Source organism: Lygodium microphyllum, chromosome 15, assembly GCF_053477565.2.
Source record: "Lygodium microphyllum isolate KBCC chromosome 15, Lygodium_microphyllum_v1.1.10, whole genome shotgun sequence".
NCBI lineage: Eukaryota > Viridiplantae > Streptophyta > Polypodiopsida > Schizaeales > Lygodiaceae > Lygodium > Lygodium microphyllum.
In genome coordinates, this window is record NC_141149.1 from 45,488,036 (window position 1) to 45,513,899 (window position 25,864).

Consider the following 25,864-nt stretch of genomic DNA (forward strand, 5'->3'; position numbering starts at 1 on the left):
TTAGCGTCCTGCCCCTGCGCCCTCAGACGAAGCCCTAAATCGCCTGCATCGTCGCTGCCTGCCTGCCTGCGAGCGCCCTCCTGCACGCGGGCGCCTTCCTGTGGCGGCGCAGAATCCGCCGTCGACGCTTGTGCCCGCCAGGCCCGTCGCTTGCCTCTGTAGCCCATCGCCTCCTCTGACGCCGTCGTCGCCTGCAGGCCCGTCGCCTGCGGCTGAGCCCCTCACCTGGCTGCCTGTAGGTCCCTCGATTCCGTCCTTCGCCTTGCTATCGCCCGCTTGAGCTGCGGGCTTTGCACCTGCGTTTCGTCTGTTCGCCCTGCGTGTTAGGGTTTCTGTGGGCGAGGCCCCTGCCCTGCGCCCTCGACTATCCCACGCTGCCGTCAACTGCCAGCCCTCTGTTCCACCCTCAGGCCCCTGCTCTGTTGGGGTTCCGCCCTGCCACACGCGTTCTTGGGACAGGCCACGACTGAGGCTGACAGGTAAAGTTCAAGTTTCATCGCCTGTGCTTGTGGAATCCGCCCTTGGACAGCGCCGCTGTACAGAAAAGAACGAGAAAGAGAGAGAGAGAGAGCGCGCGAGCGAGAAGACAGCAGTATGGCTGGCCTTGATATGGATTTTCTTGACCGGACGGTGGCAGCCCTTGGCCCTGATTCTGATGCAGAAGAGCCAGAGGATATGGTGCCATGCACGGAGGAGCTGCCTTCGGGTTCTGAATTGCCGGGTGCTGAACTGCCGCGTGCTGGCAAACGCTCCAAACATACTTCTGATGAGCCAATGGGTCCTCAGGAACGTTCCTATGCGCAAGTGGCCTCTGATCCTGTGGATTCGCAGGAAATTGACTGGGAGCATTTGCTAGACTTCGCCAATACTCTGCTTGGCGATTATGTCCAGCATAATAATGAATCTTTTTCTGAAGCGGGAACGGATGATGTGCTGGAAGCCACGGTGGACCCCAAATCAGTCTTGCGATCCTTCTCGGTATTTTATGATCGTGCGGTTATACTTTTCTTCACTGGCAGGATCCCAGTGCTGTCGCATATTCGCCAGTGGATGCACCATTTACTGCAAGGGGAGTGTGTTGAGGAGATCTTCCTTGGTCCTCGCAGCTTTTATGAGGTGTTGTTGAAATCGGAAACGCATCGAGCTGAGCTCCTGTCCAAGTTGCCACTATTCTTTGATCGCCGCTTGGTCCATGTGGTGCCATGGCGCCCCATGGCCGACTTCCAGCGTCTGCTTCAACGAGAATGCCCTGTGTGGGTGGAAGTGGAAAATTGTCCGGCGGTCTATTGGCCAATGTTGAAGGATGCGATGGCGGTTGTGGGAACAGTGCTGGTTCCCCCAAGCCTCAGGGCAATGAACCGCAACCGTTTATGCATGTTATGGGACACGGCCAGGAAAAGGCCCGCGTGGCTTCGCCTCAATTGTTCAGGCATGCACCCTCTGCATTTTCGCTTGAAATGGGGCAACTTTGCGGGACACTGCTTCTCATGTGGTAAACTGGGGCATTTCATGGCTGAATTCCTTGAAAGGCAACTGTCTTCGGAGGATGCGCAGGTGGTGCTGCCCAAGGATGATATGGTGCTTGATGCCCCGCCCCAGGAAGCCCTTCAGTCACCTCATGTCATGGATAAAGGCAAACAACAGGTCCTGGGTTTGGATTCCCGTCGCACTGACTGGATTGAGGCACATCTAAAAAAAGGTAAAAAGTTGGATGCAGACCTGGCGGACCGGGGCCTTTTGCTGCCCAGGATTCCGTGCGCACGTATACGCGCAGAAAAGAAATGGTCACTTCACAGCAGGCTGCGCGTACCACGGCCCCGTCTGCCCCCCGTAATCAGTCGCCAAGGAAAGCCTATACCGACGGCCCCAAAGGCCCTCCTGCTAAGCTGGCGTTTGATACCAAAGGTAATGTGATTACGCCCTGGGATCGGCGTTATCCCCGCCCCACTCCCAAGCCAGTGGATTTCCCTTCTACCTCTAAAGCAGGTCGCCCGAATTCGTTTGCAGTATTGGCTGATTTTCTGGATGAGGGCGTCTTGGATGCTCTTGCGGAAAAGGTGAAATCGAGGCAACAGGCGCCTCGTTTCTGACTTCCTTTTTGGAAGATATATGAAGCTAGCCACGTGGAATGTGCGAGGCATTTGCTCTCGCCATAAGCAACATGCCATGTGGACCGTCTTGCATGAGAACCAGTGGGATGTGTTGTGCGCAGTTGAGCACAGAAGTCATGGTGAAGCAGGAAAAGTTGTGGATTGTCATGGCTTCCGTCTGTTTTATGCAGGCTCCCATGCTACACACTATTCAGGCGTGCTGATGATTGTTCATGAGAAATATCAGCCTATCCTTATTAAAAATGATGTGCAGGGCCGCTTTCTGGTTATCGAAGTCTTATTTGAAGGAGAGATTTTATGGTTATTGGGCCTCTTTGCTCCGAATGATCCCGCATCCCGCCAGGATCTTTGGTCCACTTTGCAGGCCTCCATGTCCCTTGGCCGAAGGGGGTTTTTGATGAGAGATTTCAATATGTGTGTTCACTCTTCTCAGTCCACCTCAGGGCATTCGGTTATGGATGCGCCGGAAAGCCGGGTGTGGAATTCATTTGCTTTGCACGTGCTCAAGCAGGATCTTTGGTCGTGGCTTCACCCTTCTTCTTCAGGGTTTACTTTTCATTCCGCACAATATGCAACTACTTGGTCGCGGCTGGACAGAATGTATATCATGCAGGGGGACGATTTTCTTCCTGAGATGCTGGAAATGAATGTCTTGCAGCAGTATGCGTTGTCGGATCATTTCCCCCTCCAGCTCGAGATGCGGGCACAGTCTATTGCACCTTTTAGGCAGTTGCTGGACCGGCTCCCTTTACGTTTCAACTCCTCTTATTTGAAGCATTCAATTTTTCAAGGCTATATGCAGCAATTGATTGAGAGGTTCTTATTGGACTTCCCTTCTGAGGGCTTGCCTTCATTTGCACGCTTGCTCTCTAATGTACAGCGGGTTGCTCGGCAGTATGGGATCCATCATGCCTCGCTTTGTCGCCGTCGTCGATCTGCAGCAGAGGAGTTACTGGCTTTGGTCCGTTCCTTGCTCCTCGATTCCCCGGATGATGATTTTCTGTTGTCATTGGAGAGGCGTTTGGCCCATCTTCTTCAAGTATTTCAGTTGAAATCTTATCAGCAGGCCAAGCTGCATAACTTGACTGACACATTGCAAGATAGTGCCTGCCAGTCTCATAAGTTCTTTCGCGCCTTGCATGCGTCTCCGGCTCACGACAATATGATCAGACTCCAGGATTCGGAGGGTCGCATGGTCACTGATCCGCAGACCATTGTCAATATGTGCAGAAATTATTTTATGGAACTTCTTGGTTATTCTCCCTTGCCTTCTAGCCATGATACGCATGCCCGCTCGGTCTTCTATCATCTGGTCCGCCAGCAGGTTCCATTGGATATGCAAGTCACTTTGGAGGCGGATATTTGCGAGGAGGAGGTTATGGATGTTTTGTTGCATCTGCCGACGGATAAAAGTCCTGGCTGGGATGGTCTCACTAATGAATTCTTTCAGAGCTCGGCCACACAGTTGGTGAAGCCATTGGTGGTCATGTTTCAGCAGGTTTGGGAAACAGGGGTCATGCCCTCCTCATGGAAAGAAGGCCTTATCAAACTGATTCCAAAGGTCCCTTCGCCGTCAAAGCTGCAACACTGGAGACCAATCTCTTTGATGGGCTCCATGTATAAAATCTACTCCAAAGTGCTGGCAAATCGGCTTCACAAGCATCTTCCCGCCATTGTGCATCCTCTCCAATATGGTTTCATTAAGGGCCGCAACATTCTGCATAATATCTTGAATGTGCAAATGGCTATTGACTATGCGCGACACTCCGGTCAGGAAGTGGTATTGATTCAATTGGACTTGGAAAAGGCGTTTGATTATGTGGACTGGTCTTTCATTGCAGATCTCATGTCTGCCATGGGCTTTGGTACCCGGATGTCCCGATTGATCTACACCATTAGTGCTGCGGCTTCATCCAGAGTTATGCTCAATGGTGGGGTTACAGAGCCCTTTGTCCTTGCACGCTCAGTCAGACAGGGTTGTCCCTTGAGTCCTCTTTTCTTTGCCGTGGCGACTCACCCGGTCCTTTCAATGTTATCCTCCATGGCAGATTCTGCTCAGCTGGCAGGGTTGTCTCTTCCGTTGGGCCAGCACTTCATTAGCCAATCGTTGGCTGATGACACCTTTATGATTTTGCAGGCGGACAGGGACAACATTCGCAAGGCATTGGATGTTTGGACGCTTTTTGGTCAGGCCTTTGGGCTTCGCATCAATGCCTTTAAGTCAGCCATTCTCAGTTGCACGGAGCCCGATTTACAGTCATTAGGCTGGCAAGGCCAGGTGGTTTCCCGTGGCTCTATTGTCAGGCATCTGGGATACCCATTGGGGGTGGATGTACGGCCAAAGGACCTGCTGGAGTGGATTTCGCAAAAACTGGCGGCAAAGTTTATGTATTGGAAGTCGCAAGCGTGGCCCTTCCATGTCCGCCTCAAAGTGGCTCAGTCAATTATGCTCCCAATGCTAACGTATTTCCTGCCATTGTTGCCATGGACGCCTACTACTTTGAAGACTCTCACTCATCCCATCCGTTTTATGCTATGGAAGAAGGATTCACTGAAGGCAGGCATTTCATGGATTTCCTGGTCACATACATGTACCCCTAAGCGCATGGGTGGTGGAGCTCTTTTGGATGCAGAAAACCATATGCTAGCTCTCCGTTGGTCCCTGTTTCGTGCCATGTGTGTGGATCATCACCCATGGACCATCATAGCCCGTTATTTTCTTGAGGACAGTGGGCTCCGCCATGGTAACACCCAACTTCGGGCCTCCTGGTGGCATGTCCTTAATGCAGACTCCTGTTTTTCCAGTCCCTCTTCCGCTTTGTTACTGCACTTGGTTGGCTCTTGGAAAGTGGTGCTCCAAAAGGCCCGTTGGCACCCGGGAGGGGACCGCTTGCAGACTAACTCCTTTCAGTTGGAATTGTTGGCAGTATCGCGACTACTTTCATGGGAAGATAAACATCAGCTCAGATTGAGATTTAACCGCATGGCCCGTTTAGGTGTGACGTCGTTTGCGGATGCTACCCTTGCCACTCGCAATGTCCTTGTATCGTTTCGGACTGCTAGACGACTTTTCAAGATCCCGCGCGGATACCGTAATTTATGGGAAAAGCTTTCGTCTGAGCTCCAGGGTAGGCAACCCTTTCCTGCCCTAGCTGTGGATCGCCCTTGGCAGGACTGGGACCTTGCAGGCCGGTTGAGTCTGGAAAAGGCCTCTACTAATCAGGTGTACCATCTTCTCATTCAGGATCACCAATGGCTGGGTGACAAAGCTAATACTGTTTGGGGACTCTGAAATCGCTGACATGGTGGCAGACAACGCTGATGGAGGGCTGGCTGAATAAGGCACCTTTCAAATGCAAGGTCTTTCTTTGGCGGGTAATGATTGGTGGTCTTCCTCTTGCCTCGGCCCTTGCCAAGCGTCGCATCTCGAATGGCACTTGTTTCTTCTGTACCACAACGGCGGAATCGGCCCGACATCGTTTTCTTTCTTGCCCGCTCGCCAAGAATATCTGGTCACACTTGTCGCACATTTGGCGCACTGTGGTGGGGTCCTCCCTATCTCCTTTCGACTGGGTTTTTGTGCGCCCGAAGTATCCCACACCGCCACAGTTGCATATGAAGATCTTATTTCACTTTTTCAGATTCTGGGGATGCTGGCACATTTGGACCACGCGCAATGCTTTTCTCTTTGATTCGGCCTCTAATGTACCGCGCCATATTGCCAGGCTTAAAGGCCTCTTGCATTGGCAGCTAGATCTCATCCGACACTCAGACTTGCTCCCTCGGGAGGATTTGCTTCCTTGGCATATGGCAATTGCCTCTGGGTCGCTGCCATGATTGGTGTAACTTTTTAGTGCATTACTACGGGAATTTCCCACACGTTGGCCTAGGGCCTTCGTGCCTCTGGTAATCAGAAAGAGACAGAGAGAGAGTGGCCTAGGGCCTTCGTGCCTCTTGTAATCAGAAAGAGAGAGAGAGAGAGTGAGAGCACTTCTTCACCTGATGGCTTAGTGTCGTCAACTATCTTGTAATCAAGTAATCTTGTATTTTTTCGTAATTAATACAATTACCTTTTACGAAAAAAAAAAAAAGAGAGAGAGCGAGCTCTTGCAAGCACATAACTGGACCATTTGGAATGCTTTTCTTTTTGATTCCGCCTATAATGTTTAGCGGCATATTGCTCGGCTTAAAGGTCTCTTGTATTGGCAGATAGATCTTCTCCGGCACTCTGACATGCTCCCTCGGGAGGACTTACGTCCCAGGCATATGGCAATTTCCTCTTTGTCTTTGCCATGACTTTGTGACTCTTTGGTTATCTGGTTCTTGTAGAGAGTCAGTGTGTACACACGATGGGGTAGAGCCATCGTGTATCTCGTAATCATGCAAAATTGTACCTTTTTCGTAATTAATACAATTGCTTTTTACGAAAAAAAAAAAGAGAGCTCTTGCAAGCACATAACAAGCTGAATAGATTGATGTGATTATTTTTTATGATAGTACAAGTGATACGGCCAGAATATATAGGGTGAGGTATCCACCTACACCTTTGATTCTCATTAAATGCTAAGTGTGTTAAAGGCATCGCACCTAAACATGCACTTTTATACACAATAATATGTGTTCACACACAGGGTTAAATAAATCTAACAAATCCCCTCTCCAGGTTATGGGTGGTTGAACCCGTGACACAAAACATATGAGAAAAAAAAAAGGTCTTATCTCGAAGAGACAGTGCCTAATTCCGTACAATGATTCTGGAAAGGAGATACATAAGTGAGATAGATGTATCGTGAGGAGAATCATGACATGGTTTATGGAAGAGCCCAGGAACACAAAGTAAGGCATGGTTTAGAGGTGCATGTGCATGGCTCAAAGGCTGATCAAAAGCTAGCATGGCTCAGGGGCAATAGACACATGACTAGAGGCCAAATACATGGGTATAGCTTTCAGGATCAACTCAAAGGTCATGTAGTAAGTGGTTATAATCCCCCTTGAAATATAGCTCCTAATAGAATCATAATAGAAAAGTACAAATCGTTTTGGATAAAAATCTGGGCAGAGTACCCCACACAATAAGTGTTTAGAAAGGCCTTAACAAATGGATAGGCATGGTCAGTGTCTAATTCCAAAACACATTATTTATTTATTTTAGGATTGATTAGAAAGCATATTGATAGGGTTTAGCATTGTCAAGAGACGATGTTTGAATAGATACATTAAGGGCCTTATTAGAGGTGGTAGATGGTTCACCAGAGTCACTTTCAGATAAGGTATTAGCAACGGCATATTGGACGTGATGCTTGTCTTGTTGCTTATCTTTCTTCTTGAAGCATTGATCAACAATGTGACAAACACGCTTGCAATATCGGCTCTTGGGCAGTTGTTTCTTGGTGTAGAAGGTTGCGGGTGCCATGTTAGCATATTTGTTGTGCCTTTCGTAATCCAAAAGGATGGCTACTATTTCTTCATATTTCATCTCTCGAGCCACCTTGAGAGCTGTCAGAGTTTCATGGAATTGTGCTTCTTTCATTACGCTATTAAGGAGTACAACCTTTTTATCATCATCATCCAAATAGCTTTTGAGAGTGGTCAATTGTTGGTAAAGAAGGCTTAAATGATCGAGATGCTAGTTAAGAGTCTCTGAAGGATTTTAGGAGATACTAAACAATTGCATCTTTACAAATAATTTGGAATCATTAATATCTCCCCCAAATGTGGTTTGAAGGCCATCCCATACCTCTTGTGCCGTTTTTGTAAGATCAAGGTGATGAAGAAGGTTGTTAGAGAGGCCGACCGTGATGATGGCGAGTGTGCTTTCATTCTTTTGAGCCACTCTTGATGAAGCTGTGTGTTGCCCTGAACATGCTTTGGCTTCTCTGTGGAGATGACTTTCCATGCCCCTTCTCGCATGAGTATGAGCTGAATCTTTGTTTTCCAGATGGAAAAGTCGATACCTAAGAATTTTTCAGTCGTGATGCCGTATCTAGATGCCTTGGGGGGAGCTTAAATTGAAGAAGGATGAAATTTTGATGAAGAAATTTGAAGAAAGCAGGCTTCGATTTGAAAAGCCCCAAATATTATTGGGTAAATGAGGGGAAATTTTTATATAAATAAAAAATTTCCAATTTCATGTGAATCGCCCCTTAGTTCAGAGGAGAAGTTTTGAGAATTTAGGCTTAGATTGAAATAGCCCCAAATTTTTCTCATGAAGTTTGAAGAAATTTTTTAAATCACATTTAAAAACCCCCAAATTGCACATGAACAACCACTTAGAAAGAAAAAATTTACCTTAGAGAAGGTTTAAATTTAAACCTTATCCTTTGTATATTCAAGATAGAGATGTGATGGTAGGAGGACAGTCAGGCCACATTAAATTTGTGCTGAAGTGGCATGTGATAGTTAGCTCAAGTAGAGCCGATGGGCAGGATAGGTCATGATCGTCAAGTGGCACTCCGCACATGTGCCAATCAGCTCAGGTAGACAGGGGCAGGCACCATACACGTTAGAACAGGCCCGTTGCATCAAAGTGGGCGACGTGCAGCATTGAGTAGGTCCATAGATAGAGAGGCACGACGTGGTGGCACCCATACAGGGATGGGAAACATGCATCTTATTCTAGATGGATGTGATGGTACCCATACATCGGAGGTACTTTATGTGCCGGCTTTGGGGTACCATGTTCTTTCGGTGCACAAGATTTATGCCCTCGGCCTTTTGGTCGAATTTGATGTAGATTCTTTTTTGATTCTTGATCAAGGATCGAGACAGGTTCTTTCTTCAAGTTATGAGGAGAATGGAGTCTATAAGTTATGGTCTTCTTTTGCCTTGACTTCTCTTTTTCTTACCGCACGCACACAGTTCGAGCTTTGGCATGCTCAGTTTGGCCACCTCAATTATGATTGCCTTCAAAAGGCGTCAAAAGGACAACTTGTTTGAGGTTTGCTGGATATTGTGGATACTCCGCCTCAGTCGAAGAGAGGGCAATCGTAGGTTGCTTCTTGTTGCTTCATGAAATAGCACCAGCATCCAAGGTAAAGCAATAACCTGTCGTGGACTGCCAATGATCCACATCACCGGCCCAATTTGAATCAGTCCAAGCTATAAGGACCATGCCCATAGCACTTGTACCAGTAGGTTATAGATTCCAAAATTAGGAGTCCCCCGTAGAAACCGCAAAATCCTGAGCTGCTTGCCAGTGCACCATCTTGGGTTCACGCATAAACCTGGCCAACACACCTACATCATAACATAAGTCAACACGGGTATTAAGAAGCCAAATCAAGAAACCAACCAATTGCCTATAACGGATAGCATCCACCAAAGGAGAATCAAAATGAGCTGTAGCCTTCCAATTCGAGTCCATAGGAGTCGTAAGAGACTTGCATTCCTCCATCTCACATGTAGCCAAGAGTTCTCGTACATACCGTTGTTGGGAAATGAAGATCCCCCTTGGAGTCTGATAGATCTCATGACCTAGAAAGAAGTGAAGAAGTCCCATGTCGGTCATCTCAACCTTCTCATGAAGTGCTACCTTTGTCTACTGGACCATCTTAGTATGGTCACCTATCACAATCAAGTCATCCACATGAATGACAAACAACACATGCATAGTTGCATTCGTACTAAGTATGGTCACCTATCACAATCAAGTCGTCCACATGAAGGACAAACAACACACGCATAGTTGCATTCTCCTATGGTTAGCCAAGGCAAGAACTACGTCAATAGTGGCCATCCAAGTTGTAGGGGCAAAAGTATCATGGAAATCAATGCCTAGGTGCTGTGCAAAATCTTTAGCAACAAGGCGTCGGGCCTTGTGCTTGCCAAACGTGCCATCACCGCGGTACTTAGTCTTGAAGACCCATTTGACTCCAATTATCTTCTTATGAGGAGGCTTTGACCCAAGATACCAAGTGCCATTCCTTTCAATTGAATCCGACTCTCCTGCTCCATCGCTTTTTGCCAATGATCATGCTGTAAAGTCTCCTTCATAGAAGTCGGCTGCTAATCTTGCATGACACAAGTCATCAAATAGTAATTTGTGTCAACAAGCTCAGTGTGGTGTCACATGTGCTTGGTTCTTCTGAGAATGCCACGGGCCATCGTGTGGCTACCACTCCTTAGGGACCCCCTCAATCCTTATATCATGAAGAGTGTCACGTGCCCAATGAGCAGAAGGCCAGAGCTTGCCTTGTCGTGTTCCATTTGCGGAAACTTCTAGAAGGTCCACTGAGGGCGTGGGAGCAATCAGTGAATCCGGTGGCTAAGAACTAAGCTCCTTATCTGGAAAAGAGTCCTCAAGAGGCACAGGCTCATCTCCAAGAATAGGGTGTCTCTCACCCCCCTTTGAGGCTAGAACTTCCATGAATCAAACATCACGGCTTGTGTAAACATCTTAATTAATAGGATTATATAATCGATAGCCTTGAGACTACGAGATATAGCCCATAAACATGTCTCGTTTGGAAGCCGCTCCAAATTTGTCATGCTGTGTCTTCGGGATGTGAAGATAGGCATCACACCCAAAAGCCCTGAGATAAGAAACATCTAGCTTAGACGCAAAGTATGTCTCATAGGGAGTCATTCCAACAACAACGGAAGTAGGGGAATGATTAAGGATGTGAACTGTGGTAGCCACAAGCTTAGCCCATAAGCACTAAGTTGTTTGAAGAGGCTTCCTGATGGTATGGGCCATCTCAATCACACTGTGATTTTTCCGCTCCAAGATGCCATTCGCTTGAGGGGTGTTTGTATTTGCAAACTCTTGGTGAATACCATGATCTGCACAAAAACGAGCAAGCTCATTAGAAACAAATTCTTCGCCCTTATTCAATCGTAAGATCTTGAGTTTTCGGCCCGATAGGTTCTCCTCAAAGAGCAACCAATCCTTAAAGTATGAGAAAGCCTCGGACTTCAGCTTCAAGAAATAAGCCCATGTCATCGTGTTGTAATCATCCACAATTAGCATGAAATACAAGCTCCTTGGAAGGGACTCCGTCCTCATCACTCCACAAAGATCGGTAGAAACAAGCTCCAAGGGTGTTGAAGACTGCCTCGAAGCCTTGTTGAGAACAATATCATAAGTTTGCTTCCCACGGATGTAGGATACACAAGGTTACTGGCTCACCACAATATCGGGTAGACCTCGAACAAGCTAATCCTTTGACACCTTCTGAAGGTAATCATAATTGAGGTGGCCAAGTCGAGCGTGCCAAAGCCCAGACCGAGTTTGGGAGGTAAGAAGAAGAGAAGTCAAGGCAAAAGAAGACCGCAGCTTGTAGACTCCATGCTCCTCATAACCTAAAGAAAGAACCTGTATCTCGATCCACTACCAAGAATCCCAAAAGAATCCTCATCAAATTTGATCAAAAGGCCGAGGGCACAAATCTTGAGTACCGAAAGTAGAAGGTACGTGAAGGCCAGCACATAAAGTACCTTGGATGTATGGGCACCACCACGTCCATGTGGAATAAGATGCATTTTTCCTCGTCCTTGTAGAGGAATAGACGAATTGCCACCAATGAGTATCTGGCCATGCGAAGGCCGCAAATGAGCAACATCTGTGGAAGGAGTCATGTGCTGGGAGGCACCACTATCAACAATACACTCTTGAGTGTATGGGGCCGTCTACGCAACATTAGAAGCCGTCAGGTTCGAATCCTCAACCATCTACAAGCGGAGGAAAGTAGCTGATGAGGGAGTAGCCACCTCTTTGGAATCCTTTGAAGATTTGTCCTTCTTCTTCTCCTTCTCCTTCTCCTTGTCGGAGCAATCCTTCTTCTAGTGACCAGTTTTGCAATCCTTCTTTTGAGAGGAGTGACCAACCAACGCCTTAGATTTAGAAGCATTGGTCCCTTTCAATTGCTCCTCTTGGTCCAAGAACATAGGAACCGACTCTTTCCACCGAAGAGTCTCAAATCGCCCTGAAGCAATCTAGGCGGAATAAAAACCACTGTAGCGGGGCGATAACCGTGAAAGAGGAGTTATTACCATGTCTTCAGAAGTGATCACCTTCCCTGCATTTTGAACTTGCATTTGAAGTTGTCGCTGCCTGGGAAACTTATTGTACCTACTGCTCTGACAATGGTGGGGAATATGTGTCCAAAGCCTTTCAGGACTTTTGTGACAGCAAAGGGATTAAAAGGGAGCTCACCGCCCCTCACAATCCACCCCCAAAATGGTGTTGCAAAGCGTATGAATAGGACCATTCAAGACAGGGTCTGTACAATGCTGTCACATGCTACTTTACCTCATGGATTTTGGGCAGAGGCTATTATGAAAGCCATACACTTGATTAATTGGTCACCAAACAGGTCTTGGGGGGGGGGGAAGAGTCCCTCAAGCAGCGTGGTTGAGCAAGCCACCTTCGTATGCTCACTTCAGAGCGTTTGGCTACGAGGCATTTGTGCACATTCCCAAGGAAGAACACGACAAACTTGAGCCAAATTCTTGTAAATGTATTTTCGTAGGATATGGTGATGAGGGTGAAATGGGGTATAGGTTATGGGGTCCCAAAAAAAGAAAAATTGTTTGCAGCAACGATGTTATCTTCCGGGAAGATCACATGCACAAAAAGCTTGAAAAGACTGAGGAAATCAGAAGGGTTGTAGTCTCGAAAGATGTAATCTTCCTGCTGAAAAATATTATGTACACGCGTGAGTCTTAGGCAATGACGATGCCGGCATTGAATATATGGACGGTGCAATTGTATAATCTCCATTGGCATAAACAAAGACCAAAGAAAAAGAAACCGATTATCCTCGTATGAACCTCCTCTTGGGAGGAGGTCAAGAGGATAAGGATATATTTTATGGCAAATTTTTTTTCTTTAATTATCCCTTTTTCCTCCAGCCGAAGGCCGTGCTGAAGGAGAGGGGTATCGCACGGATGACTAAGCTCCTTGCTGGAGCTTGTGGAAGGGATATAGCCATGCACTAGGCCGTGTGGGGGAGGGAGGTTCCCCTTCCTTCACCTATAAAACCCTATGGGAGGGGAGTAAGGAAAAGGAAGGCCGGGACGCTACCAGGTCAAGGGAGTGGTGGAGAGGCTGAAGGAGAGAGTCGTGTGCTCGTGACGCTGCCGTAGAGCTATGCCGTCTACAACCTGAGTCGCCGCCAGAAGTTGACGCCATCAACTGTCATCTAAGTCGTCTCCCTTTTCCTCCACGTGTAGAATTCACGGCCACAGAAGCTTCCCAGAAGCTTCTTGGGAAGCTTCTAAAGGGCCTTAGGAAGCCCCCCTTCTTGTGGGCTTTCATAAGCCCCTTCCAAGCGGGTTCCCCCCGGGATTTAAATCCCCTTCCTGTGGGGTTCCACTAAAGCCCTATAGGCTCACCTTGCCCTGGGGTTTAAAGCAACCCTTTTTGTGGAAATCCTCGCTCCCGGGTTCCAAATTTTTTTTTTTTTCCCCTTCCGCCCTACAAAGCGGGTTTTTCAGGCCCTTTTCATAGCATCCCCACAAAGTTTTTGCCCCTGTTTCCTTTTAAATCCTTCCCACACAAGTTCTCTAATAGCCATTTTAGCCATTTCCGTGGATTTCCCCCTCACAAGTTATCTTAAAAGCCCTTCCTAGGGACTTTTATAAACCCTTTCCAAAGGGGTCTTTATAACCCCGGAATTTAAGCAACCTTTCCCCCTTTGCATACTACAAAGCTATTTTTTTCTCCTTTCCGTGGATTTCCACACTAGACGGTTAAGCCCCTTTTCGTGAAGAACCCTTGTATTCCCGGAACTTCTACGAAAAGAAGGGGAGTTTATAAGTTTTCACTTCTAAAGCCCAATTCCGAAAGACGGTGCAATCGATCAAGCCAGCCGAATCTCAAAGGGAGTTTTGCATGCGAAGGAGACGGCCAAGATCATAAGTCTGCGTCAAGGCAAAAAGGTCGAATTCGCGATGGCCCCTAAAAAGGCATAAGGCGCAACCGCAGGAGGATCATCTCCTAACATCCATGTGGACATTTCACCACAAGTCCAGGTTTTCTTCCTAATTTTGATTAATGTCGTAATATTTCAATTGTGCATGGATCATTTATGGAATTAGGATGCATTTTTCTTTGATTAAAATACTTTGGCTAATTTAAAGGAATTAGCTCATGATTGAAGAATTCGGTCATTGGTATTTTGCAATGAAACGAACAAAGAAAGAGCATAAGATCTCTAGGTATTCTTAACAAGTGGTTTTTATGCATTACAACGTAACGAATTTAGATCAACTAATGATCATCTTTATAAAGTCGAAATTATTGATGTACACTTCGATTATGCATGGAAAGATAAAATCGCATGTTGCATTATTAGATACCTCTTTCTTCGCAAGAATTCATTGAAGAAGATTGCTAATAACCATAGGAATTTGCAAGGCATGGAAATGATTTTAGGGCTGCATGAACTAGATTAATCTCTAGGAAATTGACATAAATCTCAATCAATTACGTAAGTAGTTACAAAAGGGTTGCGTAATACTCATTCAGCATACGAATAATTCATTCATAAATGAAAATTAGGAAAAGGCTGCATGATTCGTTTTAATATAAAACCCTAAAGCTTAGTAGCTGGAATCTTGAATGCATGTTCTAGAAGGATCAATAGAAATTGTGTCGTAACTTAACATGCGCTTGGAGCTTAGCCGGTAAAGCTAGGGTTTGTAAATCTAATCATACGTAGGCAATGAATCATGTGGTTACCAAAATGGTATCGTAAATATCTTCAAGAATAGACAAGTAAATTGGTTTAAACCTAAACACCTAAAACCGCGAAGGAATTGCTTAGGAAGGGTTAAATCAATGCAACATATCCCAAAGAGCTAACTAGGGTTTAGCAGGTTGAGGACGTGACCTAATCGCTCTTATTGCCAAAGCTGAAACTCTTATACCCTAAAGACTTGCCCACATTCACGGAATGTAGGGATAATAGGACATACTTGCGAGAAACGATCTAGGGTTTCTACCCTAAGGATCGCTCGCTAAAAAGATGAAACTCGGGTTGAATTTGGAACCCTAGGACCGACAATGTCAGCCTAGTGCAATCAGGAACGGATTGTTATGAAGACACCCTAACCCTGTTTCCTATCTAATCATGATTCCGTGATTAGAAGACGCCGTTCAATGGGTAAAATAGTCCCATGGATTAGATGCGACACTTGGCAATAAGTTGCAGAGTCACATGATTTTGTGATTTGATCACAAGGGAATGGCCAATTCCTCGGAATAGGATTGGTAGATTCTTACGCAAGTTTATCTTGCAAGAGGATGAGTAATCGTCCTGATATAGTATCTTCTTGGGGAAAGTGACCAAGACAAGGGGATTAGATATTTGCTTGGAAGCAAAAGACCAATCAATAATTTGAGCAACATAATTACTGTTAATAGAACTTAAAGTATTGGTTAAGTTGGATTAACAGGGTACAGTCCTAACCCAAGGACATAAGGGTTAACAAACAAACCCTTGGGAATCTTGCCAAGTCGCAATTGATCCCAGATCGAATGCTGGATGCATTCGGAGAGAAGGATTCACTCCTTAGCAGTTCACCAAAATAACGACCACTGGAAATGATTGTGCTTGTAACAGTTTAGAGAGCACTGTTTTGCTTTGTTTGCTCAAGGAATTAAAGGATGAAAAGATATCTAATGCTTCAGGTTGAAGGCCTGAAGGGAGAGGCAGCCTCAGTTACCCCCGACTGTCTGCCTGACCCTAACCAAGGGGGTTGTTAACCGTGCCAGGAAGGTGGACCGAACCCGCTGCGAGAGGTCTCTCCGTTGAGCGCTACTTGGAGCAGGAGGATGCTTGGGTGCCAGGGGAGGCTCTGGCCATAAATCCCTCGCCTTCCGAGCCCTGCACAAGAGGCCAACATGACTCGGGATTGGATCTCGAGGCCCGCATACTAGTCTACGGGCGGAATCTTGGATTAGTAATCCTTGTGGTTTGCTGGATAGCCTTCGGGCGGATTATGGATAAGCCTATGGGATGGACTTTATAAATGTATTCCAAAGATAAATATGATAAGCTGTTGAAAAGGAGCTTGTTTGACATTGCTTTTCTATGTCAAGTGCTAAGATTACGTGAAGGAATCGGTGCCTAACGGGTTAATTAAGGAAGCTGCTTGATGCACATCCAACTAAATGTGGTAGGTAATTAGATAACTAAAACAACCTGAGAAAAGTGCGGTGGATGTGGCCATGGGTCCATCCTATGGATGGTGGTCCCGGTTGGCCGGGAACTTTTCTCAATCATGATGGACGGCAGGAAAATCGTTTCAAAGGATATGAACAGCAAGGCCGTTGACCTAGAGTCTAAGTTATAATAATCCCGATTTATGCTGTTTTAGGGGAACGGAATGGGGCTATGCCTTATGGCAGAGAGGTTGAGCTTTGCATCCCTCTCGTTTCCCATTCTCCTTGAACCAAGTGCAGTATGAATCCGCTTCGGTCCTGGCGTTTCTACATAAAGTAGTTCGCTTGGGGTTCAACGCTAGTTGCCGTTTAGGAAATGACCATTAGGGAAAACCCTGATTCAGGTCGGTCCTAAGTGGGAACGGCCAGAATACTTTCACTACGTGATAGACGCGGAAAGTCCTAGATCGCAAACCCCGTGACATTCCATGGGAGTGCCGGGCGGAGCTTTCTAGACATCCTTTCCGATGGATTGCTAAGACGTGTCCTGAAGATAACAGGTGGACACGTTACAAAAGATATACCGATAAGAAAGCAAACAACGCCTGCTAGACAACAACAAATATCCACTGTAAATGGCCCTGAAAATATAGGGAATGATGCTGAAAATGATCAGCAAGATATTGCCCATGACCACAATTTCAGCAAGAATAGATGCCTTTGGAACAACCGGAACCAATTGTACATCATACTGAACTTGCAGATAATAAGGTGTTAATATAGATTTACAGGCAGAACAGCCAGCAAATCTTGATCATTGGGTCTGTAGGTCAAATAGAATGTAAAGATAGTCAAATAGGTTTGTTCCTGGTGTCAATTATGTGGCTGATTATGTCATGTTGATAGATCGTGGTGAGCCATCATGCTTCAAGGAAGCAATGAACAGAAAAGATAGCAAGAAATGGCATAAGGCTATGCTATCAGAGATGGAATCTCTCATGAAAAATGGCACTTGGGATTTGGTGCATTTGCCTAAAGGGCAAAAAGTGCTACCATGCAAATGGGTTTACAAAATGAAAGTCACTTTTAGTTCTTTGCCAAGGTACAAGGCATGACTGGTTGGTAAAGGGCACGAGCAATAACTTGGAATTGATTTTGATGAAATTTTTTCTCCTGTAGTCAAAATGACTACTTTGGAAACCATTTTGGGCTTGGTTGCATCTGAAGATATGGAACTTATACAGATGGATGTAAAAATAGTTTTCTTACATGGTGATTTACATGAGGGGATCTATATGCAATAGCCTGAGGGATTTGTTACAAAGGGGAAATAGCACATGGTATGTAAACTCAATAAGAGTTTGTATGGGTTCAAACAGGCACCACAAGAATGGTATCATAAATTTGATACATTGATGCAATCTCAAGGATTCCATAGATCTCAAGTTAATCATTGCTTATACACCAAGAATGCACCATATGACAACCTTATTCTCTTGGTTTTATATATGGATGATATGCTGATTATTGCAGGCAGGGATGTTCATGCTTTGGACTCCTTGAAACAAAGCCTGCACAGTAGCTTTGATCTTGGTGAGGCCAATCATATTCTTGGCATGCGTATACTCAGGTAGTACAGATCGTAGGGTTTTCTTTATTTGTCATAGCAAGAGTATGTTAATAAGGTTTTGTAGTGTTTCAATATGGAGGGGGGGAAAGCCATTGGTGTACCGTTGCCTCCATATGTGGAACTCAGTGTAGATGACAGCCCAACATTTGATGGTGGAAAGGTTGAGATGACCAAAATTCCTTATGCTTCAGCACTTGGTAGCTTGATGCATGTTATGGTTGCTACACATCTTGGCATTGCATTTGCGGTGGGAGTGGTTAGCAAGTACATGGCATATCCTGGCAAAAAGTGTTGAGAAGGAGTGAAGGGTATCATGAGATACCTTAAGGACACAAAGGACTTGTGCATCTACTTTGGGAAGTAGAAGTCATCTGTTGTTGGCTTCATGGATGCAGACTACGCTAGTCATCCTGACTGCAGGAAGTCTATTTCAAGATAAGATATATATTCACGTTTACAGGGGGGCTAGTCTCTTGGATATGTAGGTTGCAAAAGTGTGTTGCATTGTCAACTATAGAGGTAGAGTATATGGTTGCCACTGATGCATGCAAGGAGGCTTTATGGCTTTCAAGTCTGGTGAGAGAGCTTGGGATTATAGAGGTTCCTATCCCTCATGGTGATAGTTAGAGTACTATCATGCTAGCACAAAATCTTGTCTTTCATGCAAAGACAAAGCACATGCAGGCGAAGTGTCTTTTTATCAAGGATGTACTTAATAGCAAGAGCGTTGAGCTTGTCAAGGTACATACAAATAATAACCCTGTAGACCTTCTCACAAAGGGTCTTATGGTAGAGCAGTTTGCTCATTGTTGCCAAATGATGGAGGTTGGATACTATATGTGTATTTCAACTTTGTACATACATAGACTTAGCTCATTCTTTCCTCTACCTTTAGGCACATTGTCTTTAGGTGGGAGATTGTTGGAACTAAAGGGTCACTGTGCCTTTTAGAGTGTTTAGGTATGCACACACTCTTACACATGTACTTTATATTTATTATCAAAACCTAAAGTGTTAGATTTGAGAGATTGTATCCACATTGAGTCGTGCTCTCACTCTCTCTTAATTACTCTCTACTCTCTAGATTCACTCACTTTCTCTCTCTGTTGAGAGAAATCATTGTGTGTCTCGATCCTCACGCTCTCTGTCATAACAGAAAGATAAAGTATGCACTTCACAGATCATAGGAAAAGCAAAAGAAGGTAGCTGATTGCCATAGAAGTGCTTTGCAGTTTGATGAGGGTGATAATGTATTGTTGCGTTTTGAAAAGGCAAGGCTGAAAAAGATAAAAGGAAGAGAGAAATTGTATCCAAAGTTAAGTATGAGATACTATGGGCCCTTTCAAGTGTGGAGAGGATCAGCGCTATTGCATATCACCTGAAATTATCTCCACATTGGTGGATACACAATGCTTTTCATATAAGTTTGTTGAGGCCTTTTTGTGGTGACGTAGTAGAGGATGTATTTACTGAAACTTAGTTCGAAGTTGAGGAGTTGGATGAGATCTTGGTATGTGAGCAAATTTTGGTACATAAGGAAAGAAAGGTTAGAGGTAAAGTTTCTAGGAGATATTTGGTGAAGTTTCAGAACTATTTACCAATGGATGCTAAATGGAAGGAAGAGGATGACTTGGTAGATCATTTTTAGTTGTTGTAGCTTCACCTAGATGCCTTTCTGTTAGAGCTGACTTTGATTCGGCTCAATTAGGTTCAACAGAGTAGGGGTCTAAAGCAGTGCTTGATGTTCAGGGGGGAGATACCACTTCCATTCGAGTTATGGACAACTCTCATATGTAGTGGATCTTGGATGTATTCAACATGTATCCAAGGTACTCTGCTGAGAGTATGTTTGCCATGAGGTCACTATCGAGTGTATTAGTCATTGTGAGATGTATGCAGATGAGTATAGTTGTTACTGCGGCTCTGCAACTAAACATTTATAATAGTTTATGACCACTTTGGGATCAGTTTTGCATTAGTTTTTAATCAATTTTTGTAGTCAACTTGTGATCAGTTTGGGATCATATTTGCAGCAGTTTGTGATCAATTTTCAGATCAGCATATGATCAGTCATGCTCAAATTTTAATGGTTTTCAGCTCGTTTTTTGGATAGCAGCATGTTTAAAGAATGCCATTGATAGTTCATCCATGGTTTATGCTCAATTTACGCTATATTATGGTTCTTTGGTTAGGATAGTTGAGAAATATGAGAAATGGATGCATCCGATGAGTTTCTAGCAATGGTTTTGGACTATTTTTCGGTTATATGTAATGATTATGTTGGCTGGAAATTTTCAGCAAATGTTGAGCACGTGGCATTAATCAATAAGTGCCTACTCCCTAGTGTCACCACTAACACTTATTGGCCAATTAATTGTCCTAGGGCCAAACTGACACCAACTGACATTCAAAACTCAACTGGCATCACTTGTTACAACTTTTGCCTTTGACAACCATTGCTTGCTCAGGGTCCCTAGCCTGATACCATGAAATAATTGTCATGTGCATCACGTGTGCCCTTTAACATTGCACATTTGATTTTTAAATTAATCAAATATTATTAGCAAGAGAACGCATCTCAACAATTTCACGTCCCCATTACGACCTCCCTCTTGAAATCCCTACAATTGTCCTTGATTGCACTCCAATGTACCAAAGCAAAAGTATATTGCACCAGAATTTCCATAAAGGCATCATAGTGAACACAACATTGGCCACTATGCCTATCCAAGGGTCAATTAAGGCTAGGGACCACTTGAGGTTGCAAATGGCCTAGCCAATTAAATTGTGGATGGGCACATAAACTTTTGGGTAGGGTCAGAATGGCTGAAATTATTTTTCAAAATTAATTAATTCTGAAAATTACTTAATTGGTTGAAAATTACTAAAAAATGGAATTAGAAGGTTGCTACTTGCCAAAAATACCCATGCAATGGGGGAGAAGGCTGTTTAGGAGCTATGCAGTCTCATTTCGTTCATCTGAGCTGGAGAGAGAGAGAGAGAAATGAAATGAAATGAAAACGACCATGGACCTCATAATACGTTGGGCAGCAGCAAATATAATGCTCCTTTGTCTCTAGCTCTAATTGGCATATCTGGTATATGCGCTCCTCTAGTGGGATGGATCTATATCTGCCTGTCTCAATCTCTAGCTGATGTGAGGAGGTGCGCAATTGGCCAATAGTACATCTGATCCCATGGGAAAGGTGGGTGTCCATGTATCTCGGGCGAACAATAAATCCATCATCTGTAGTATGAAGGAAATGCATATGGTAGAAAGCCATCTTTGTCCCTAGTTCCTGCCCTGGCATCAACCATGTCCGCCTGATATCCAATTGGGTAAGATCCATCCTGATGATCTTGTGGATCTCTAACGTGCTCAGATCAAGAGATGGTGCATCAAGGGAGTACTGAAGGGGGGTAACTTGTCCATGCTAAAGCCATGCAGCTCAAACCAGGCCGATATCTGTGCATACCAACATGAAGTATCACCCTCTCTGGCAAGCTGCCTGGAGGACTCAAGGGCCAACCGTGCATATCTGTGTTTGGGTAAGTCCCATAGGCTATGTATGTATGCGACTGATCGGGTGAGGGCCTCTACCACAAGTGGTGTAGCTGCTAGCTTGGCTTTGATGATCTCATGTGGCACTGAGGCCTTATATCTGATCATCTTGGATAAGGGGTTTCTCCATCGACCTCTATCCGTCATAAGTGCGCCCTGATCTGCTACGGTGGTCAAGACTAGGCCCCCATCTTTGTACTCCATAAAGTAGTGTGGATGTGACCAGTGTATCTAAGAGCCATAACTTAGTACGGGGTTCTTGGAATTGCACCTATGAGCACATCCTCTCCAAACCACCTAGTGCTATGTATTCGCGAGTCAGTCTAGTGTCTGTTGCCCCTCTCATAGAAAAGGTGGGCCCTATGAATATGACTCCTAGGTATGTATAAGAATCTGCATACTCCAGCTCCTCAGATCCATATGTGAATTTAGGTGCTGATCGCTTGACCCACTGTGGTGTAGTATTAAATACCATCACCTTGGTTTTACCAAGGTTCACTGAAAGCCCACTGTCCAAAGTACAGGAGTGTAGTGCATCCAAGTGTCTCTGTAGACCCTCTAGAGAGTCAGCTATCAATACAATGTCATATGTATACAATAGGAGAGGTATACAAGTGCCAGCTAGTGGAGCTCCTCTATCTCCTTTTTGTGAAATGTAGTCAGCAATCCTATCAATGTACAAGCCAAATAATGTCGGAGAGAGGGGGCATCCTTGCTTCACCCTAATGGTGGAGTAAATAGGTACCGAAAGGCCCTCAGGTGTTTGGACTCAGCCCACAATTCTCTCATACAGTGCCAAAATATCCCAATTAAGCTCTTTCTGTACTCCCATGGTATGCAATCTATTTATCAGCCTGTCTCTCAGTACTGTGTCAAAGGCTTTGCGGAAGTCCACAAGGCAGCAGTAGGTTTGTCGGCCATGGGCCCCTTCCCTCCTCAATGATCGCTTTGAGTGTGAGGATGTGATCCAATGTGGAGAAGCCTGTCCTAAAGCCAGCCTCTCCCTGGGCTCTAAGACCCCACATCTCTGCCCACTTGCTTAACTCATGCTCAAGGATGGAAGCATATAACTTAGCCAATGTATGCCCAACCATGATAGTCCGATAGTTACTGGGTAGAATAGGGTCCCCTGACTTGAGGATAGGCACAATAGTGTTCGTGCTCCAGCTTTTTGGTAGGCCTTTACACATGGTTCCATTAAACATGTAAGCTAGGAATCTTGCCACCAAATCTCTAGCATGGATCAAGTGCTCGGCTACTAATCCATCGTGATCTTGTGCCTTTCCTTTGCTAAGTTTGTTAATGGCCTCTCGGACCCTACTTTCTGTAAAGAAAGTGGTGGTCTTTGGACAAGGCTCAAGTGGGCCAGGAAGAGGTGGTCGACCCTCCACAGTATAAAGACTAGCTGCATACTCCTCCCAGACAGCGGTGGACGTAATAGGTGTGGTCAGGCAATGCTCTCTGAAAAGCCTCCAAGCCCCTCTATAGTCCTGGCTCAAGAATAACTGATATAGGTCTCGCTCTAGCTGGCCCAAGAATGTTCTCTTCTTCCACCGTGTGAGGCATCTAAAGAGTACCTGTGCTTGTCTGTGGGTAGTAGACCCCAGTGCTATCTCTCTCTCTAGCCGTGCTCTGGTCTCACGACACTCATCATCATACCAGCTGTTCCGAGGTGCCACCCCAGTGGAGGCTCTCTGTGTGGGTCGTGAGTGTGGGAAGGCTACACCTGCAGCGATGTGTAGGCCCTCACTGAATTGCTGAGTCGGCTCTTGTAATGGAATATCGGGGTTTGCATCATGTAGCAATCTAAGGATCTCCGCCTCATAGGTATCCTCTGTCTCTCTGGAAAAGAGGTATCTCGGGTGCCAGTGAGCTGCATGATGGGTTTGCGTGTCAGTGAATTGGAGGTCGATGGTGAATGATAGGTAGGCATGATCCACTGCAACTCCGAGAAGGCGTGGGGATATTGAGAGGTCCTGGATGTGAGATATCAGCATCGGTGGGGCAAGAACATAGTCTACTATGCTAGCACCATGTCGGTGAGGATAACATGTGAAGGCGCCGGATAGGGGGTATCTAGCCAGACCATTAAGAATGGCCAACCTGTGTGCTGTGTCCATCTCCACAAGGTATCTCCCATATTCGGTGACTTCCCCCATATCCTGAGATGTCCTCTCCAGCTGTAGCTCTGACACATCCTGCTCTTGTAGCATCTCGTCAGATGCATCAAAGAAAGACACCTGATGGGAGGATGTCCTAGCATTAAAGTCTCCTAGTAAGATAACCTCTCCCTCCTTTGAGAACTCCCAAATATCCTCATCCAAAGCCACATATGGTGATTGCCCCTTGGGTGGGGCGTATCGGGACGTCATAGGGAGAAAATAGCATATGGCAACATACAAAGTGCGTTCCTCACCATGCACTCTCACCCACATGTATCTGGCCTACTCATCTCTACGGACTACCTGGATCATCTGCTGTAGCTCCTCCCTGAATAACACTGCTACTTCTCCCGACCCGCGATTATTGTGGTCTGTGCATGTCTCCTTCCTACAAGTTGACTCCCACCTATAGCTTGTCACCCGTGGAAGTGTAGTATGTGGTCCTTGATGTGTCTCTGAGTAGAATACTATATCTCTTCCTTTGAATTTCTCCTTAAAAGCTTCCACATTCAATCGGAGGGCTCCGCGACAGTTTCAGACTGCCACTGCAAGGCTGGTCCCATAGGTCCGATAGGTCTCAGGCCATCATTTGTGGCACCTCTCCATGACTACCACTCTCCCTTCTCTGTAGAAGGCGAGTTTGCCCTCCTCCCTGGCTGCCTTAATTTTTGGCATGAACTCCCTCATGTGGGCTAGTTGGGTTGGTGTGAGATCGTCACCCAAAAACACACCGGTCCCCTTTAATGTACGACGTTGAGCTAGGAAGTCTCTCCTAGCCTCCATGGTGGGGAAGCGGAGAATGAGTGCACGCTCTTTTGAGCTCTCTCTTTCTGTGCTTTTCTTGCCCACTCTCCAAGTGGAGACATGCTCGGTCTTTCTTAATATTCATTAGTGTGTATAGCACCTTGGTGTCCTCATCTACTTTTTCATGCATCTTCAGCCTAGTCACCCAAACATGGAGTGCTCGCATTTTCCTTTTTTGTTCCTCCTCCAATGTGTCATTGATTATGGTTGTTGTAGGTGTGTGTGCTAGGTGTTTCCCCTTCTTTGCAATTTGAATCCATTGCTCCGCCTCCTCTACTTGCTGTTAGGTTTTCTTGAGCATCTCTGCCCAAGAAACAGCCTCCTTCGTCGTCTCCTCCTCCTTTTTTTGGAGTTGTTGTACTTCCTCGTTGATGCGGGTGAGCTCCTCGGTCATGCTAGGTTGAATTTCTCCTTCCTCTAGCTTGGGGTTGAGCTGAATGTCAGTCAGTAACTGCCTAAGTGATTGAATCTCCCCATCTTGGGCTTCTATCTTCAATTCCAGCTTTTTAATCTTATCGTTCAGCTCCCTGTTCACTATGCTCAGTCCATTGTCATACTCCTTGACTTTGTTGATGGCATTGGTAATCATTTGCTTTACCTGGACCTTCTCCATTTTGGGGGGCGAACTCCGTCTTATTGTGTCGGGCACAAGTTGATTACAACATATTGCTCCACCGGTGTGAACACAATTGAGGGCCTTCGAACATAATTCCAATTCCCTTCCTGTTCGGCCCTTCTTGGAGTGGTGTGATCTCTGCTCTTTTCTGGAGTGACGTGATCGACTGACGGGCAGTGTCGGGAGATGGGAGAGTGCACAGGATGGGGCAGCGACGGGAGAACGGACGGGGAGAAGAACGAACGGATGATCAAATGGGAGAAAGCAGGGAGAGCGGACGGGGCAGCGACAGGAGAACGGATGGGGAGAACGGACGGGTGACGAATGAATGGATGGGAGAGAGAACGAACTAACGGACCGGGGGGGGGGGGAGAGAGAGAGAGAGAGAGAGAGAGAGAGAGAGAACGGATGGGGAGAATGAACAGGGAGAGCGGGAGAATGGCGGGAGACGAACGAACGGACGTGAGGGAACGGGAGAACGACGGGAGAGAACGAACGACGGGACGGACATGAGAGAACGGGAGAACGACAAGAGAGAACGGACGAGGAGAGTGGGAGAACGACGGGAGACGAATGAACAGACGTGAGAGAACGGGAGAACGACCGGGGGGGGGGGGAGAGAGAGAGAGAGAGAGAGAGAGAGAGAGAGAGAATGTTGGAAGGTTGGAGAGAGAGAGAGAGAGAGAGAGAGAGAGAGAGAGAGAGAGAGAGATCGCGATGGCGGGAGCTGGACTGAAACCCTACCGTCGACCCGTCTTCTCTGCGCCCGTCTGGTCTGTCGCCGCCGTCGCCCGACACGCCCGCGCCAGTCGCCGCCGTCGCTTGTCTGCGTCGCGTTAGTCGCCATCGTTTGTGCTCGTCCGCGACCGCTT

The 25,864-nt window shown here is 46.0% G+C and overlaps 1 protein-coding gene and 1 pseudogene across 9 annotated transcripts in view; one reads left to right on the forward strand and one right to left on the reverse strand.

The window, feature by feature from the left end:
• Positions 1-24,888, reverse strand: LOC148024477 (uncharacterized; annotated as a pseudogene).
• RUS5 (root UVB sensitive protein (Protein of unknown function, DUF647)) overlaps positions 1-25,864 on the forward strand; it is a 218,744-nt gene that overhangs the window by 43,874 nt on the left and 149,006 nt on the right. The gene's annotated exons all lie outside the window — the stretch shown is intronic.